Consider the following 19,710-nt stretch of genomic DNA (forward strand, 5'->3'; position numbering starts at 1 on the left):
TAAAGTCTGGATGTGGTATGGTCATTGTTGCTCAGTTGCTAAGTCATGTCCAACTCTTTGAGATTCCATGAACTGTAGCATGCTAGGTTCCTCTGTCCTTCACTGTCTCCCTGAGCTTGCTCAAACTCATGTCCATTGAGTCAGTGATGCCATCCAACCATCCCATCCTCTGTCTCCCCCTGCTCCTATTGCCCTCAATGCTTCCCAGCATCAGTGTCTTTTCCAATGATTCAGCTCTTTGCATCAGATGGCCAAAATATGTATGAAGTGAAGTGAAGCGAAAATCCCTCAGTCATGTCCAACTCTTTGCAACCCAATGGACCATACAGTCCATGGAATTCTCCAGGCCAGAATACTGGAGAGGGTAGCCATTCCCTTTTCCAAGGGATCTTCCCATAGAGAAAGATAAATCCAGTCGGATGTAATCATCATTTCAAAGAACTAATCATCCTGCCGATGATCCTGACTTGCTCCACTGGTCCTTATTCCCAGTAAGAATGTATTACTATGTTTCATCTTTGGTTATTCCTTTTTTAATTAAAATGATCACTTGGCATGAATTAGGAGGCCTGAACTGCTTTTGACCATCTAAATGTACTTACTGGGCTTTAGATTCCCACTCTGTAAAATAAAGGGTCTAAACTGTAGTATTTTATATTTCTACTGATTTTTGAAAGCATGCTCAGTAAGTCAGTTTCTGATCAGTGATGTCATGCTTCACAGCTCCAGGTGGCACTCTGCATGTAGAGCACACGGCAGCCCAGATCTGATGAGTCAATATTTTAATTAATTATATCTTGTTCTCATTGCAGTTAATTAGTATCATGGCCAGATTTTACTAAGCATACTGAATTTAATTTACAGACACATAAATCACTGACAAATTCCTTTAGCATTTCAATATAGGAGATGCTAAGTTTCTCAAAGTATCTTTTGATGCTACTTCTACTTTGAAAAATGAATTAGCCAGGAATCAAAGTTAAATAAGGCAAAGCACGTGAAATCAGGGAGATAATGTTATATATATATACATATATATATCTCATAACAATCCATTTCCTAGACTAGGAAATATTTGTTCTTTTTTTTCTTGGTCAAGTCTTTTTCAGAAGGTAAATAATAAAGAGCAAATGCAGCACTAAGTAAAAAAATCTTCCTTCAGCCCTTCTGTGGAGAGTGGGCATGTCTTCTTGTTCGATTTTATTTTTTTTTTTAAGATCTTTTTCATGTGGACCATTTTTAAAGTCTTCATTGAATTTGTTATAATGCTGCTCCAGTTTTATGCTTTGGTTTTTTGACTGTGAGGTATGTGGGATCTTAGTTCCCCGACAAAGGATTGTACCCCCTCCGTCTGCATTGGGAGGTGAAATTTTAACCATTGGACCACGAGGGAAGCTCCTGATTTTGTTTTTTTAAAGCCATCGTTCCCGGACCAATCTGCAGCATCCACCAGCTACTTCTAATATCATGGCTCTAGTTTAGTTCTCCTCATAGAATTTATTACAATTCCATGCTTTTGGCTATTCATTTATCTCTTATTCTGTAGCTCCACATAATTATGAGGACATTGCCTATCTGGTTCATTGTTGTGTCCTCAATGTTTAGAATAGTTCCATGTAGCACATAGACCGTTGATGTTTGTTGAAAAAATGAATGAGGATAGTCTCCTGTCTGGCCTGAACTAATCTTTTAAAGGAAAGATATATGGCTGATGTTTAGAGAACAAACTCCAAGGGGCAAGGTTGAAGGTAGGGAGATGAGTAAGAAAACTACTAGTATTGACATACATACCCTACTTTGTGTGGATAGATAGCTAGTGGAAAACTGCTTAATAGTACATGGAGCTCAGCTCTGTGCTCTGTGATGACATAGAGGGGTGAGAGGGGGTGGAGTGGGAGGGAGGCTCAAGAAGGAAGGCATATATGTACACATATAACTGATTCACGTAGTTATACAGCAGAAACTAAACACAACATTATAAAGCAATCATACTCCAATGTAAAAAAATTAAAAAATAAACAGCAAAAAGCAACATAACAATAACACAAATACCTAGCAAAAAAGTTTTTAAAAAAGAAAGCAAGAAACAATAAACAAAACCACAGACTGATCACATTTATGAATAGCAATGGAAAATTTGTGAATAAAAGATTAACAAAAAGCTTCAATTGTACAATTAAAGAATATTATATCACACAAGAAGTAAACTACTTCAGTGGTCCAGGCAAGAGAGAGTGTCACACTTAACTAGAGTGGTGGTGAAATTGGTAAGGAGTGATTTCATTCTATATATTACACATATTTTGATATTCAAATCATCAAAATTGGATGATGGATTGGCTATAATATGTAAGGGATAAAGAAGAGTTGGGAGTGTTTCCAGGGATTTTCATCTGAGTACCTGGATAAATGGATTTTTCATTAAATAAGGAATTATAGGAAAAGTTGGAAAAGAGGATTATTTTTTCATTTAAAAATTTTTGGTGCATATATTGTTCTTAAAATCAAGTGGTCAGTTTTCAAAATGTTGACTTTCAAAAAGATGAATTTCAAAAGAGTGCAAAAGTAGAAGATTTTTTGAAATGGAAGCTTCTCTGTACCTATGCTTCTAAATTTAGTTTTTATTATCTTCATGTGTCATAGGTGGTGCTAGTGGTTTAGAACCTGCCTGCCGATGAAGGTGATATAAGAGACATGCCGATCCCTGGGTTGGGAAGATCCCCTGGAGAAGAGAATGACAACCTGCTCCAGTATTCTTGCCTGGAGAATTTCATGGACAGAGGCACCTGGAGGGCTACAGTCCAAAGGGTCGCAGAGAAGGACACAACTGAAGTGACTTAGCACACATACTGATTGTTTTGTTTTTATTTATTTATGTATTTATTTATTTTTTTTAAGCAGTGCTAGGTCTTCATTGTTCCGGGCTTTCTTCTCTAGTTGCAGTGAGTAGAGGCTACTCTCTAGTTGAGGTGCATGTGATTCTCAGTGCAGTGGCTTCTCTATTGCAGAGCATGGGCTCTAGGGCACTTGGGCTTCAGTAGTTGTGCTCCTTGGGCTCTAGAATATAGGCTCAATAGTTGTGACCCATGGGCTTAGTTGCTCCGAGGCATGTGGAATCCTCCCGGGTCAGGGATCGAACCCATGTCTCCTGCATTGGGAGGCAGAGTCTTTATCACTGAGCTACCAGTAAAGTTCCATGTGTCTGCTTTTATTACTAGTATGTGATAATATACTCCAAATAACATATGTCTTTGACATTTTAAAATTCTACATAATGGACACCATACTAGATAGATAATATGACCACTATTTTCTCTCCATATTGGATTCTATAAGTTTTATCCAGGCTATACGTGTATCTGGGTTTCCCTGGTATCTCAGCTGGTAAAGAATTTGCTTGCACTGTGGGACACCTGGATTGGATCTTGGGTTGGGAAGATCCCCTGGAGGAGGGTATGGCAACCCACTCCAGCATTCTTGCCTGGAGAATGCCCATGGACAGAGGTACCTGGAGCCTACAGTCCATTGGGTGGCAAAGAGTCAGACATGACTGAGCAAAAAATCACAGCACAGCATACATGTATCTATTTTATGCATTTAAACTATGGTATTCTATGCTGTTGAATAAATAATATATTCTCCTTATAATAGATATTTAACCAGTTTCATTTATCTATCATAAACATCCTATCAGAAATTCTTGTACATTTATTACTGTGAACATGTGCTAGAGTTTCTCCAGGAATTGTATCAAGAAGGTAGCCTACTGGATTGAAGGATATAGTCATCTGAAGACATTGTTGAATTGTTTTATGTGTTACATCATTTTATTCTTCCATTAGCCTCCTTGATAGTCCATAATTTCCATACCAACATCAATGTGATTTTAATTTTTTCAGACTTTTTTTTTCCTTTTACTAGTCTAATGAGTTGGAAATTATACCCCTTGTGTTTTACTCTGTGATTCTATGATTTCTACTGAGTTGGTGTACTTTTCTATGTTCATGAATATTCTATTGTTATTTTTCTGTAAATTTCCTGTTCACATCCTTTGTTGATTTTTATATTTGATTATTTATAGTTTTATTATCAATTTATAAGAGCTCTTCTCTCTCTCAATTTCTTTTTCTTTCCTTTCTGGATGTTAATTCTTGATTGGTTATGTGTATTGCTAATAATACCCCTGAGCTGATTGCTTCTCTTATTTGTTAAGAGTTTTAAACAATAAGAAAATTGATGTATTTATACAGCACAAATTCAGAGTAGTTGTTCTAAGATTGGTAAGTTTGGTAACTTCAGTATTCATCAAGGATACAGATTCTTTCTGTCTTTCAGCTCCATCGTGCTTAAGGTCTCTTTTTTGCCCTCTCTTGTCTCCCTCCTTGTCAATGAGGCATTGCATTCAAATATGGAAAACTTTACTAGAAAAATTGCTAGTGTATTGTTTTAAAAGCAAGCACTCATATTTTCTGAAGTACACCTATTGCATATCCTGTGTAATATTCATTGGTTCAGAGGGTACCTGAAAACCAATCAAAAGCAGAGAGAATGGTAAAAATCAATAATTATAGCCTTTCAAGAATTTACTCCTGAGCTGGGAATGGTGTACCTTTCTTTGAGAAATAAGAATTTGAACATCTTCCCATAAAAAAGATGGGAATTAATGCTTACCTTATAGGCAACAAAAAGTGAATGTTACAGTTCTATTAATAGTTTTTGCTACTGTGAATGGGAAAGCCAGTTGTATTTTCTAAGCATTTGCTACTTTATAATATTAATATTAATAATTGTTCTTTTTATACAAAAAACAGTTTCTTTACTATTTCATCATGCTTCGGTGGTAGAGTATGTCTTGCTAGTTAATTGGTAAGGAGTCCCTTTGCTATCCTACTGTCGCCTAAAACATTAAATCTTTTATTCTTTTATTATGGCAACCAAAAATCAGATTTGAATCCTGCTGAAGTGTATTGCAGCTACCAGTGATCCAGTCTCTTATAATACACACAGTATTCACAATGTGCCCCATTCACAATTGACCACAAAAGGGAAAATAAGATCGCAATTGATGTATACACACTACTATATGTAAAATAGATAATCAATAAGGATCTGCTGAATAACACAGGGAACTCTATTCACTACTCTAATGGCCTAAAAGAATCTAAAAAAAGAGTGGATATACATATATGTATAACGGATTCACTTTGTTGTATACCTGAACCTAACACAACACTGTAAATCAACTATACTCCTATAAAAATCAGGGATAAAAAAAGATTCAGACTAAATCTTGTACTTAAAACCCAGCAAGGTTGCTTTCTGAAGTCTTTTTTTTTTTTTTTTTTCATCTTGTGTATCCAAGTCCTTCTGGACCAAAAGATAAAGTTTTATACAGATCATGTAAATGGCACATACAGATTATATTCTGGAATTATTGTTAAATGCCTTTTAAAAAGTCAGAAACATTCAGTGGCATTCAAAGCTTGTCCCTACCCTGTGGCTTCCTGGAGAATTAAATTGCAATCTGAAAACTTCAATAAGCCCATGTTAAATTAGTACCTTTGTTTGTTTCTTCCTTTCTTGTCAAAAGGAAGATTAATGTTCCTTTTGTTTTGCACTCAGTATAGCTTTTCTTACAGGAATGTGGTGTCTAAATCAAAATTCCATTTAGACGCAGAGAAAGTCACTAATATAATGATCTTTTCACCCCTCCTCTTGTTTCCCTCCCTCTTAATTTTTTTTTTCCCAAATAAGCAATCATTTACTCCTGTGTAACCCTCCCTCCATACCCTCTTCAACCTTGTGATGCTGAATACTATGATCTTGAGTCTCACTGCATAGGTGTGGGGTGGGGGGAGAGTCCCACAAAGGTGGAAGCTAAGAGAAAACACTGGTAGGGTCATTTTACAAATGGAATCACTAAAAAGCTGTGCTTCTTGCTGGGTAATAGCACAGAACCTTTAAATCATAGAAATTAGAGACAGGAGACCCGTCAGGTCACCTTGTCCACCTCCTATGGCAGCTTTATGCACTCCACGTGAAATGACACGAGCAGTGAAACACCTCAGGCAGCCCTGGGGAGACTCTCCTGTCCAATAATATGTCTTCCTGTTGAGAAAATGTTGCTGAGAGCACTCCAGCTCTTCTTTTGCCTAATTTCACATTGTTCTGCTCTGCAATAGCCTTTAAAAATGCAACCACCCTTTCTTTTGCTCCCGTCTTTAAAACCTATGACCTTGTAATACTACAACATTGTTATTATCTTCCCTTGTAATTATTTGTGCCAAGCTATACAAATTTCCCTCTTAAAATACTACCTTAGAAATCAGCCCTCATTGCTAAATTCATCTAAATCCCCACTGCTTTTCTAAAGGGTTATTCATTACACTCCCATTCACTCTAATTCAGGAACTATGTTCCATATAATTTTATTTTGTGTATGTGTGTGCTTATACAAATCAAGAAGTTTTGCTCCTTTCTTATAGAAAATGATTATGGTGCTCAAGTCAGTGACTGGACCTCACAATTTCCCCATGAATCAGAAACTTGCTGTCAGTTCCTAAAGCCATGATTTATTTTTTTTCCAAGATATTATTGTTTAGTATACCACAATTCTAGATTCTTCCTGGAATTTCACCCTGCTCAAATTCAAATATATATATATATATATATATATATATATATATATATGGACTTCCCTGATGGCTCAGTTGCTAAAGAATCTGCCTGTAATGCGAGAGACCTGGGTTTGATCCCTGGGTTGGGAAGATCCCCTTTAGGAAGGCATGAAAACACACTCCAGTATTCTTGCCTGGAGAAACACCATGGACAGAGGAGCCTGGCAGGCTACAGTCCTTGGGGTCACAGAGTTGGACACGACTGAGTGACTAAGCACACACACACACACACACATATATAATATATATATATGAATAAATATACTGTTATTTAATATCTCTTGCTCTAGGCAAAACCTGAGGATAGTTACATGACCGACTCTTGAATAAGATGTTCCATCTATATGTATTAATATTTTAAAATGTTCTGTGTTGCACTATCTTCTATAAGATAAAATCCACATTTTGCAGTTACAAAATTCCCACTTCAGCTAGCTTGGAAATGGAGAGAAAAAAAAACAATCTCTACTAGGGGCTTCCCTGGTGGCTCAGTGATAAGAATTCTTCTTCCAATGCAGGAGACGCAGATTGGATCCCTGATCCAGGAAGATCTCACCAGCGGCAGAGCAAACTAAGTCCATGCGCCACAACTACTGAGCCTGCGCCCTAGAGCCCATGGCCACAACTACTGAGCCTGCGCCCTAGAGCCTGCCAGCAGCAGCTGCTGAGCCCATGGCCACAACGACTAAGGTCCGTGCACCCTGGCTCCTTTGTTCTGCAACAAGAAAAGCCACTGCAATGAGAAGCCTACTCATGGCAACTAGAGAGTAGCCCCCATTCTCCACAACTGGGAAAAAACTCTGTGCAGCAACAAAGACCTAGCATAGCCATAAATAAATAAATAAATAATTTTTTTTTAATAACCCCATGGACTGTACCCTGCCAGATTCCTGTGTCCATGGAGATTCTCCAGGCAAGAATATGGGAGTGGGTTGCCATGCCCTCCTCCAGAGATCAAATCTAGGTGTCCCGCATTACAGGCAGATTCTTTACTATCTGAGCCGCCACGAAAGCCCACAAAGGTGTTGGGGAGTGGGCAAACCCTCAGTTGAATCTTAAATATCTGACTTTCATTCCAAAATAGCCTGCCAGTGGAAGGTGGAGAGGTTCTTGTGGTTATTTCTGTTTCTTCCACACTGGTTCCACCACGCCACCGTGCTGCCCTCAAGTCCTGTAGTGCTTACTGCTTACTATCCTGATCTAAGAAAGGACATACAGACCTTCCCATAATGTCCAAGGGCAAGCATACAACATTTAAACAATACTGCGGTGAAGGATTTGGGGCAAACATAGGGACACACATAAAGACAATCTTGCATGCAGGTTATAACTTAAGTTCTTGTAATTATAGGTAGCATTCCATATTAATTTTTGGCCTAGCTCTAGTTGGATATTTTGTTTTACCCAGTTGCCCAAAATGTAGACACTATGATGCTTCATACTTAAGACACTTCTGTATCTAAGAAGAGTGATGCTGAGACAGAAGACACTTAGCCTAGCCTCTGAAAACCTGACTGAAAGTAGGAGCTGAACTCTATTGCCCACACAGGACAGTGAAATCATGATAGCAAGCTCTTATGACTGCTCTCAGAGGTGATTAGAATGCTTTGGGGTCAATTGTTGCATTTCAGTTGTGTCTGACTCTGTGCAGTCCTATGGACTGTAGCCAGCCAGGCTCCTCTATCCACAGGATTCTCCAGGAAAGAATACTGGACTGGGTTTCTATGCCCTCCTACATGGGATCTTCCTGACCTAGGGATCAAACCCTGGTCTCCTGATTGGCAGGTGGGCTTTTTACTATAGCTCCACCGTTGTTGTTATTGCTTAGTTGCTAAGTGTTATCTGACTCTTTGTGACCCCATGGACTATAGTCTGCCAGGCTCCTCTGTCCATGGCATTTTCCAGGCAAGAAATCTGGAGTGGTTTGCAATTTCCATCTCCAGGAGATCTTCCTGATCCAGGGATCAAACCCAGGTCTCCTGTATTGGCAAGCTAGTTCTTTACCACTGAACTACCAGGGAAGCTTTGGGTCAATAACACAACATAAAACAAAACCCCCAACAAACTTGTCTCAGATTGCACTACTGTTAAAGGAAAGAAGGGACAGGAAAGGTGTTGCTGGAGCAGTGGGGAGAGAAGATGGGAGAAATGACTGGGTCTGGGGAGACAGAGAGGAGGGAGAGAGAATTATGTATTGAGTGGTTGCCATGCAGGCACATACATGATGCCCATTGTCTCATTTACTCATTACTGAAATGATTTGCAGGTACATAAACAGAAAACAGCTCTGACTCCTGGGCTTGTATCTTTCTATCCACACACCCCTTCACCATTTTTCAAAGACATGAGATTAATGAGACAATAATGTTGGTAAAGTGTTTCAATTTCCTTTGAGAAAAAGAGTCATAAAATGTTATTGTTACTCTTATTATGGAAGCTCAATGAATGCTTTAGTAGTGCCATTGATGTAACTAATATTGCTCTCATTTATTTCATTTAGAGAAATAAAAGCCTAAAAATAGGAACAAGCATATTTATTGGCTTTTTATTTAGCTTAACTGCAACTTTTTGCAGATCAGGGTCTTGAAGGCAAAATCTATCAGCAAGGACACAGATGGTCTGAGGGGTAAACATGAGAACCTAATGTCATCCAGGAGGTGCTCTTTCTAAAGTCTGGTTCTCCCAAGGAGTGAGAAAGGTGGATTAATATGAAAGGTCTCAAACAGTCTCTTGTCTATAATTGTTAAGGAAAAATGTAGCAATGATTCTACTTTCTGTGGAAATAACAATGGGCTCAATTCAGATAATTTTCTTTTCCAGGAGGGCAGACATTTTCCCCCTTTTCTATGAGAGGGGTTAATTGTGTTAATTATGAGAAACAAAATGATGTAAAGGACAGTAGGGCATTATAAAGGCACATTGAGCTATGTACATATTCATGTACAAACAAGAACCCTGGCATGACTTATCCTAGTTTTGCCATTTTTCAAAGGTTTTTTACTGGAAAATCATTCAGTTCTTCAATATCACCAGCTACAACTTTCATTTAAGGATGGAAACACGAGAATTTGACCAAGGGTTTAATGTGGCTATTATAGGTTTAATTATCATTTGTCTAAGCTTGGACTTTATTATGTTCAGATGTTTTCAACATACTCTACTTTTTTTTTTAATTAGTAGAATTCTACACTTGGTCAGTCATGTTGTTGACTAACTGGACCTCGCACAGCAAGGAGTGTTCATATGATCATTCTGGAATTTTTAGAGATGAAAACTGAGGCCTAGGGAAACTAAGGCAAGTGCCTCAACCAACATGCCACCGCTAGGGAAGTGGCAGGAGATGGTACAGGGAGGGGGCAGAGTTTGAAAATTCTTATACCTCAGACTGGGGCGTTTGGATTTTCTTTTGTGGGCAGTAGAGGCTTTCTACCTGAAAAGTAATATGACCTATTATTTGTCTTTTGAGGAAAAGAAATCTAGAGATGAGATGTATGATTGTCTGACAAAGAAACTCTCAAGAATTTTGTTCTGGATGTTAAGTTGCAGAGCTATGTCAACAGCCCCAGTGATGTGAGATGAGAATTCTCCATGGGGAGTGGATGGGGGACACAAGACAAATAAACAGGAGAAGGAACAATTTTGTTTCTATGCTTTGAAGTCCCATAGAAATAGGACCCCCACAGTGACCAAAGAAGGCTGTTTATATGTAATTTTTAGACAAAGAAACAATTATTTGTGAAGATTTAATGAAACAAAAGGGCTTATACTTGGGGTAGCAGACTAAGGAGGAATTAACAAAGTTTGTTTACACCACTTTCTTAGCCTTGAATTGCATGGCTGTAGTGATGAGATTGCTTTCAATACCCCTGGCATAGGGAGCATACCTTCTTGTGGGAGATTTATTTCCTCCTTTCAAGGGGGAGAGAGTTGGGTCAGAGTGTGGTTGTCTTAATAATTTCCCCTGTCTGTTTCTTATGACACTTTAATTCAAAATAATCCATATGCCATTGAGGCATACTTTTGGGGCAGCCGGCCCTGAGCCCCAGCAGTGGTAGGTCATTAAGTTACTTTGAGAACACAGATGTTTAACACTCCTTTCTTTCACTGATTGTCTTCCATGCACTAAGAGTTACTTAGGAACCTGGCATAAGATGATTGAGAAACACTTCCTACTATCAAGAATCTCTGTGTTGAGCTGGGCAAACATAGGATTAAAAGTCAATTTCAGTTGATTCAGTTCAGTCAGTCTCTCTGGTCTGACTCTTTGCAACCCCATGGACTGCAGTACATCAGGCTTCTCTGTCCATCACCAACTTTTGGATTTTGATCAAACTCATGTCCATTGAGTTGGCTATGCCATGCAACCATCTCATCCTCTGTCATCCCCCGTCCTTCCTTCAAACTTTCCCAGCATCAGGGTCTTTTCCGATGAGTCAGCTCTTCGCATCAGGTGGCCAAAATATTGAAGTTTCAGCTTCAACATCAGTCCTCTCAATGAACACCCAGGACTGATCTCCTTTAGGATGGACTGGTTGGGTCTCCTTGAAGTCCAAGGGACTGTCAAGAGTCTTCTCTAACACCACAGTTCAAAAGCATCAATTCTTTGGTGCTCAGCTTTCTTTATAGTTCAACGCTTACATCCATACATGACTACTGAAAAAACCATAGCCTTGACTAGATGGACCTTTTTGTCGGTAATGTCTCTGCTTTTTAATATGCTGTCTAGGTTGGTCATAACTTTTCTTCCAAAGAGGAAGAATCTTTTAATTTCATGGCTGCAGTCACAATACTTAGTGATTTTGGAGCCCAAGAAAATAGTCTGTCACTGATTCCACTGTTTCTGTCTCTCTTTGCCATGAGGTGATTGGACCAGATGCCATGATCTTAGTTTTTTGAATGTTGATTTTCAAGCCAAATTTTTCACTCTCCTCTTTCACTTTCATCAAGAGACTCCTTAGTTCCTCTTCGCTCTCTGCCATAAGGGTAGTGTCACCGGTATATCTGAGGTTATTGATATTTCTCCTGGCAATCTTGATTCCAACTTGTGCTTCATCCAGCCTGGCACTTCTGCATATAAGCTAAATATAGGTTGACAATATACAGCCTTGACGTACTCCTTTCCCAATTTGGAACCATTCCATTGTTCCATGTCGGGTTCTGTTACTTCTTGACTTGCATACATAGTTTTTAGGATGCAGGTAAGGAGGTCTCGTATTCCCGACTCTTGAACCATTTTCCAGTTTGTTGTGATCCACACAGTCAAAGGCTTTAGCATAGTCAATGAAGAAGAAGTAGATATTTTCCTGAAATTCTCTTGCTTGCCAATATCAAGTGGATATTGGCAATTTTATCTCAGGTTCCTCTGCCTTTTCTAAATACACCTTGAATATCTGGAAGTTCTTAGTTCATGTACTGTTGAAGCCTGGCTTGGAGAATTTTGAGCATTAATTTGCTAGTGTGTGAGATGAGTGCAATTGTGTAATAGTTTGAACATTCTTTGGCATTGCCTTTCTTTGGAATTAGAATGAAAACTGACCTTTTCCAGTCCTGTGGCCACTGCTGAGTTTTCCAATTTGCTGGCATACTGAGTGCAGCACTTGCACAGCATCATCTTTTAAGATTTGTAATAGCTGGAATTCCATCACTCCCACTAGCTGTGTTTGTAGTGATGTTTCCTAAGACCCACTTGACTTTGCATTCCAGGATGTCTTACTCTAGGTGAGTGATCACACCACCGTGGTTATCTGAGTCATTTAGATCTTTTTTGTATAGTTTTTCTGTGTATTCTTGCCACCTCATCTTAACATCTTCTGCTTCTGTTAGGTCCATACCATTTCTGTCCTTTGTTGTGCCCATCTTTGCATGAAATGTTCCATGGGTAGCTCTAATTTTCTTGAAGAGTTCTCTAGTTTTTCTTATTGTACTATTTGCCTCTATTTCTTTGCATTGATCACCGAGGAACACTTTCTTATCTCTCCTTGCTATTCTCTGGAACTCTGCATTCAAATGGGTATATCTTTCCTTTTCTCCTTTGCCTTTAACTTCTCCTCTTTCTCAGCTATTTGTAAGGCCTCCTCAGACAACCATTTTGCCTTTTTGCATTTCTTTTTCTTGGGGATGGTCTTGATCCCTGTCTCCTGTACAGTGTCATGAACTTCCATCCATAGTTCTTCAGGCACTCTGTCAGGTCTAATCCCTTGAATCTATTTCTCACTTCCACTGTATAATTGTAAGGGATTTGATTTAGGTCATACATGAATGGTCTAGTGGTTTTCGTTCTTTCTTCAATTTAAGTCTAAACTTCAAAATAAGGAGTCATGATCTGAGCTACAGTCATCGCCTGGTCTTGTTTTTGCTGACATTATAGAGCTTCTCCATCTTTGGCTACAGAGAATATAAATAATCTGATTTTAGTATTGACCATCTGGTGATGTCCATGTGTAGAGTCATCTCTGTGTTGTTGGAAGATGGTGTTTGCTATGACTAGTACATCTTCTTGTCAATTATGTCAAAGTCATTTATGCTGTAGTAAATGCAATAATGATTAATAATGTCACCCTTTAATCTTAAATAATAACTGGGACTCTCTAAGGCTCATTCATACTGGCCACTGGATTTAGTCCTTCAGGCTGCTCTAACATAGATTGGATAGCTCAAACACCACAAATGTATTTCACACTGTTCTGGAGTCTGGGAAGTTCAAGATTAAGGTCCTGAAAGATCCCATGTCTGATGGGGGCATGTGCTTTCTGGTTTGCTGATGATGTCTTCTCATTGTATCCTCACATTGCTGTAGTTTTTTAGTGCCTAAGTTGAGTCTGACCCTTTGGCACCACCATGGACTGTAGCCAGCCAGACTCCTGTGTTCGTGGGATTTTCCAGGCAGGAATACCGGAGTGGGTTGCCATTTCCTTCTCCAGGGGATCTTCCCTACCCAGGAAGATCTAACCCTAACTCTAACCCTTGAACCTGTGTCTCCTGTGTTTCTTGCACTGGCAGGAGGATTCTTGACCACTGAGCCACCAGTGTAGACCAGAAAGAGAGAGAAAGTAAACTCTAATGTTTTTTTAAGGGACTCTGCTTTCATTCATCATAGTTCCATTCTTATGACCTAATTACCTCACAAAGGTCCATGTCCTAATGTCATTCATGTTGAGAGGTGAGGATTTTAAAATATGACTTTTGGGAGATGCAGACATTCATTCCATAGCAACACTTCTAAATATTTTACATGAACAACCTTTTTATATCTTTATAACAATGTTATTAATAATGATGCTATCATTATTCCCACTTTACATGTGAGAAGGTAAAGCCCAGAAACATCAGATAACTTGTCCAAAGCCATAGAACTGAATACTAGAATGAATATTTAATTCCAAGCAATGACTCCATGCTATAGAACACTAAACATGCTTTCTCTCTGATGGAGATCTATGAAGTATATTCTGTATATGAAGAAAGGTGTTAAGAATTTTGTTCTAGGTGTTAAGAACTTTGTTCTAAGTGTTAATTTGGAGCTGTACCATATCAAAGTTTACTTTTTCCAGGAGACAGCTGGGAATTTGGATTTAACAGGCAGGAAAGTAGGTGAAAGCTAAGTGAAGAGGAAAGAAAGAGCCTGTTGATGAAGGTGAAAGAAGAGAGTGAAAAAGCTAGCTCAAAATTCAACATTCAAAAAGCAAAGATCATGGCATCTGGTCCCATCACTTCATGGCAAACAGATGGGAAAACAACAGAAACAGTGAGAGACTATTCTTGGTCTTGAAAGTCACTGAGGATGGTGATTGCAGCCATGAAGTTAAAAGGCTCTTGATCCTTGGAAGAAGAGCTATGACAAAACTCTGCTGCTGATGCTGGTTAGTTGCTTTATTTGTCCAGCTCTGTGAGACCCAATGGACCACAGCCTGCCAGGCTCCCCTGTCCATGGGATTCTCTAGGCAGGAGTACTGGAGTGGGTTGCCATGCCCTCCTCCAGGGGATCTTCCCAAACCAGGGACCAAACTTAGATTTTCTGCATTGCAGGCAGATTCTTTACTGCTGAGCCACCAGGGAAGCCTGCTGCTGCTGCTAAGTCGTGTCAGTCGTGTCCGACTCTGTGCGACCCCATAGACGGCAGCCCAACAGGCTCCCCAGTCCCTGGGATTCTCCAGGCAAGAATACTGGAGTGGGTTGCCATTTCCTTCTCCAATGCATGGAAGTGAAAAGTGAAAGCAAAGTCACTCAGTCATGTCCCACTCTTTAGCGACCCCATGGACTGCAGTCCACCAGACTCCTCCGTCCATGGGATTTTCCAGGCAAGAGTACTGAAGTGGGGTGCCATTGCTTTCTCTGAGGGAAGCCCTACAAAGTATTAAAAAGCAGAAACATCACTGTGCCAACAAAGGTCTGTATAGCTATGCTTTATCCAGTAGTCATGTATGGATGTGAGATTGGACCATAAAGAAAGCTGAGTGCTGAAGAATTGATGCTTTCAAATTGTAGTGATGGAGAATACTCTTGAGAGTCTTTTGGACTGCAAGGAGATCAAACCAGTCAATCCTAAAGAAAATCAACTCTGAATATTCATTGGAAGGAGTGATGCTAAAGCTGAAACTCCAATACTTTGGCCACATGATGTGAAGAACAGACTCATTGGAAAAGACTGATACTGGGAAAGATTGAAGGCTAGAGAAGAAGGGGATGTTGGAGGATGAGATGGTTGGATGACATCACTGATTTAATGGACATGAGTTTGAACAAGCTCCAAGAGATAGTGAAGGACAAGAAATGTGGTTTGCTTCAGGCCATGGGGTCCCAAAGAGTCAGACAGGGCTGAGCAACTGAACAACAGCAAAGACATAATTGAAATTTGCTATAGCTAAAAGCAATGTGAGGGTGTTTCCAAGGTAGAATCTTTGGTCCAAATTTTAGAGCTCTCTAGTGTGGGAGGCTAACACACAGAGAATGGACAAAGGATAAGCCAACAAAAGAAAGAATAGGAATGGTCATATGATCACTAGACAGTGGAGACAGTGGAAGACAGATATCAAGATAACTAGAAAGAGTCAGTAAGAGTGAACAATGCCAAGTACCACAAGAAAGGTATGTAGGACTGAAAATAGATTAAATTTAGCAACTCAAAGATTTTTGTTGATTTGGGTGAGAACAATTTCTATTGTCTGATAGTGAAGACAGCTACACTGTAAAAGATTGAGAACGAAAGGTCATGCAAAGAGTGACTGATAATTTCTGTTTGAAGAAGGTAATTCATAGAAGAACATTATCATCTTTGAATGCCAGATCATCAGACAGAACTTGAAGAATAGTTTTTAAGAAGAGAATGAAGAGATCATTGCAGCTACCATTCTTACAAATGATCAAAGTTAGTCTGTGGATTGGGATGGTCAATCAAAGTGTCTAAATCTTGTACTTCTGCTCCATCAGAGAACCACTTAGCAGTGTATCCTTAATATGCTTTCATTCATTAACTCTGTCATTCTCATTTATTCAGTAAACAGTAGGCACTTGCTAAGTGCTGTGCATGCAGGTTTGTACATATGTGTAAGTGTGGGTATGTGTTCAGAGGGATGGAGGACAAAATGAGTGAGGAAGGAAGGGAAGGCTGACATGGAAGTCAAGTCTGCCAGGCATATATTGTTGATCACAATGTTATAAAGCCAGAGAGAGCAAAAGGACATTGCCTGATCATTCAATTGTGTCAAGTCTAGTGGGGCTAGAGTGTATAAGGACTCATGGGACACAGCCTTGTTATTGGCAAGAGATAGAAAACCCCAATTCAGGACAAAATGATGGAGGCTAGCTTGGATCAGACTTTCTCTATATCTACATCACTACATTTTAGGATCAGTACTAGCAATATAACATCACATGGTATCTTCTCTGAAAATCTGCATAACTTCGTATTTATGAACATGGCATTGTATGCCCCATACATTGTATGTATGGGGCATAATCCATACAAAAGTAATTTTATTCACAAATTTCAATATTCTCAAGTTAAAATTTCATTATTTTATATCTTTTATACTTTCTTATTGGAAACAGTTGTCACAATGCTTGTGCATGAAGCTAGCATTGTTTCCTGTGTAAAGTTGCTGATTGAGATGGTTCAAGTAATAGCAGGTTTCTCCTTGGACCCTGAGCCAGTTCAGGTGATGTTACTGCCTGTGAAACAAATGTTCTGCCAAATACTGGGAAAACGGTCTAAACTGCAGTGAGCGCAGCTCTATGAACTCTCTACAGCAAACATTTTTCAGGAAGGAGAGTTAAAAAAAAAATAAAGGAAACATGTCATAAAAAGGAAAAGTGAAATGAATGGAAGTCAGAGAAAGGCTAGGGAAGGAGGAAGAGGGAGCGGGGCCAACAGGAAGTCCTGGAAGAAGCAGCGCAGGATGAGAACCTCTTTGTTATGTCTGGCTTCAGCACGATGTGTTTGAATAAACATGAAGCGCTTGCTTTGTTTCCGGTTTTCCTATTGTAGCAGATGGTATGTGAAGTGTTCATGTGTTGTAGATTAAAACTTGAGAGAGGCACTGAACAGCACGTATGGCTTTATTTTCCTGTGATGCCCCTTGCCCCTCAAGAGAGAAAACAGGGATGTTCATCATTTGCTCTCAACAATCTGCACAGAAAAACAGAAAACTAATATAGAATTTTCAACTTCTAATTAAAATGTGTTTGCATTTGTGTGGTTGAGATGTGAGAAGGATCCCTGAGAAATGTGGGGGAGAAACAAAACTGACATGTTCTTTATCAGGGTCTTCTTAGAAACTTCCCACCACAGCCGCCAATCTCAACTGAAGATGAGAAGGATGTGCTTCAAGTTGTACTCCACATTCCATGAGAGCCTCTCACAGAGCCCGATAGGCCCTGGTGCGATCTGAGGGAAGCAATGACATGTGCCTGACTTCTGGGCTGATGTGTCTATTGATATCCAAGAAGCCATTTGGGGATCAGTCCCAACTACCTCAAAGGTGGAATGATGGAAGGGGAAGACACCTTGAGATGACTCCATTCAAGAAGGCTTTCTGCCTGGAACGATGGGAATACTTCAGATAGAGTGTGGGGGTGGATTTCCAGGCACAGAAGCTCAAGATAAAGCTGCTTTACTTTCTAAGCTGACAGACAGATGGAAGGTGGCATTTCCAACTCCATGAAACTGCAATCAAAAATTCACTTTCAGATCGGTGCTCCTGCTGCTGCTGCCCAGTTTCTCAGCCGTGTCCAACTCTTTGTGGCCCCATGTACTGTAGCCCATCAAGCTCCTTGTCCATGGCATTTTCCAGGCAAGAATGTGGAAATGGGGTGCCATTTCCTATCCAAGGGCATCTTCCCGACCTAGGGATCGAACTCACGTCTCTTGGGTCTCCTGTATTGGGAAGCACATTCTTTACCAGTAGCGCCACCTGGGAAGTTCTTTGATGTTTCTGATATATTCATAAAAACATCTTATGAGAGAAACCCAGAAGACCAGATTAAAATCCTTAAAACCAGCCATTATGACCTTTGCTGCCCTCTAACCTGTTGAGGCCCCAGGTACACATTCTGAAGAGGCATGGAAATAGAGCCAGTAGCAGCGAAATGATAAGCCAGAGTATTTTACCTAAGATAGAGCTAAACTGAGAGGTAAAGATGTCTTTAATTGGTAGAAACTTGGAAGTATTAATATTGAACTTTCCTGGTCATATTATTAATTACATATTATCCAATAACTAGTAGTAAAAGAAACGACAAGAGAAAATAGAATTGCTTTCTGTTAGTATCTTGCCAAGTTCACCTCATCCAATAAGTCGGGATTCTTTTGTTACACCAGTAAGTTTCTTATTTTACATCTGAAAGGCAAAAAGACTGATGCAGTGAAAAGATCCTTCAAATTATAAAAAAGAGATTGGAGTTTGAGTGTCAGATTTCTTTATTAGCTGTGAAGCCTCTCTGCACCTTAATTTCCTCATAAAACAAAATGATCATTTCCCTCCCTGTTTCACTGAGCTTTTCTAATTTGCAGTTTTAGATTGTTTTATTTTTAATGTACTGAAATTTGTTAGGAAAAAATCCTGTCTATGGTGCCATTTTAGATTATAAAAGTCCTCAGGGTAGTTATTAGGCCTCCTTCTTTACGCTCAACTAGTCCCTGTATTGGAGAAGACAATGGCACCCCACTCCAGTATTCTTGCCTGGAAAATCCCTTGGATGGAGGAGTCTGGTGGGCTATGTCCATGGGGTCGCTAAAAGTTGGACACGACTGAGTGACTTCACTTTCACTTTTCACTTTCATGCATTGGAGAAGGAAGTGGCAACCCACTCCAGTGTTCTGGCCTGGAGAATCCCAGGAATGGGGGAGCCTGGTGGGCTGCCGTCTATGGGGTCACACAGAGTCTGACATGACTGAAGTGACTTAGCAGCAGCAGCAGCAGCAGCAGTCCCTGTAAATGCTCTCTTCTTCATCCAGAATCTATTGTGCTATAGTTGTTTTTGTGTGTGAAATTGGACCATATTTCTTTATTGTGTCCTATTTCTGCATGTTGCTTGATTGATTTCTTTGAATTTTGTTCATGAATTTTAAAAAACTATAGCAATATAGCCACTTATCAAGGGCAACAAAGTTTCATATATACACAGGGAAGCCTGGCATGCTGCAGTCCATGGGATTGCAAAGAGTTGGACACAACCGAGCAACTGAACAATAATAACAGCACACACACACACACACACACACACACACACACACATATATCAGTTCAGTTCAGTTCAGTCACTCAGTCGTGTCCAACTCTTTGAGACCCCATGAACTGCAGCATGCCAGGCCTCCCTGTCCATCAACAACTCCCAGAGTCTACCCAAACTCATGTCCATTGAGTCGGAGATGCCATCCAACCATCTCATCCTCTGTTGTCCCCTTCACCTCCTGCCCTCAATCTTTCCCAGCATCAGGGTCTTTTCAAATGAGTCAGTTCTTCCCATCAGGTGGCCAGAGTATTGGAGTTTCAGCTTCAACATCAGTCCTTCAAATGAACACCCAGGACTGATCTCC

This window comes from Capricornis sumatraensis, chromosome 11, assembly GCF_032405125.1.
Source record: "Capricornis sumatraensis isolate serow.1 chromosome 11, serow.2, whole genome shotgun sequence".
In the NCBI taxonomy this organism is placed as follows: domain Eukaryota; kingdom Metazoa; phylum Chordata; class Mammalia; order Artiodactyla; family Bovidae; genus Capricornis; species Capricornis sumatraensis.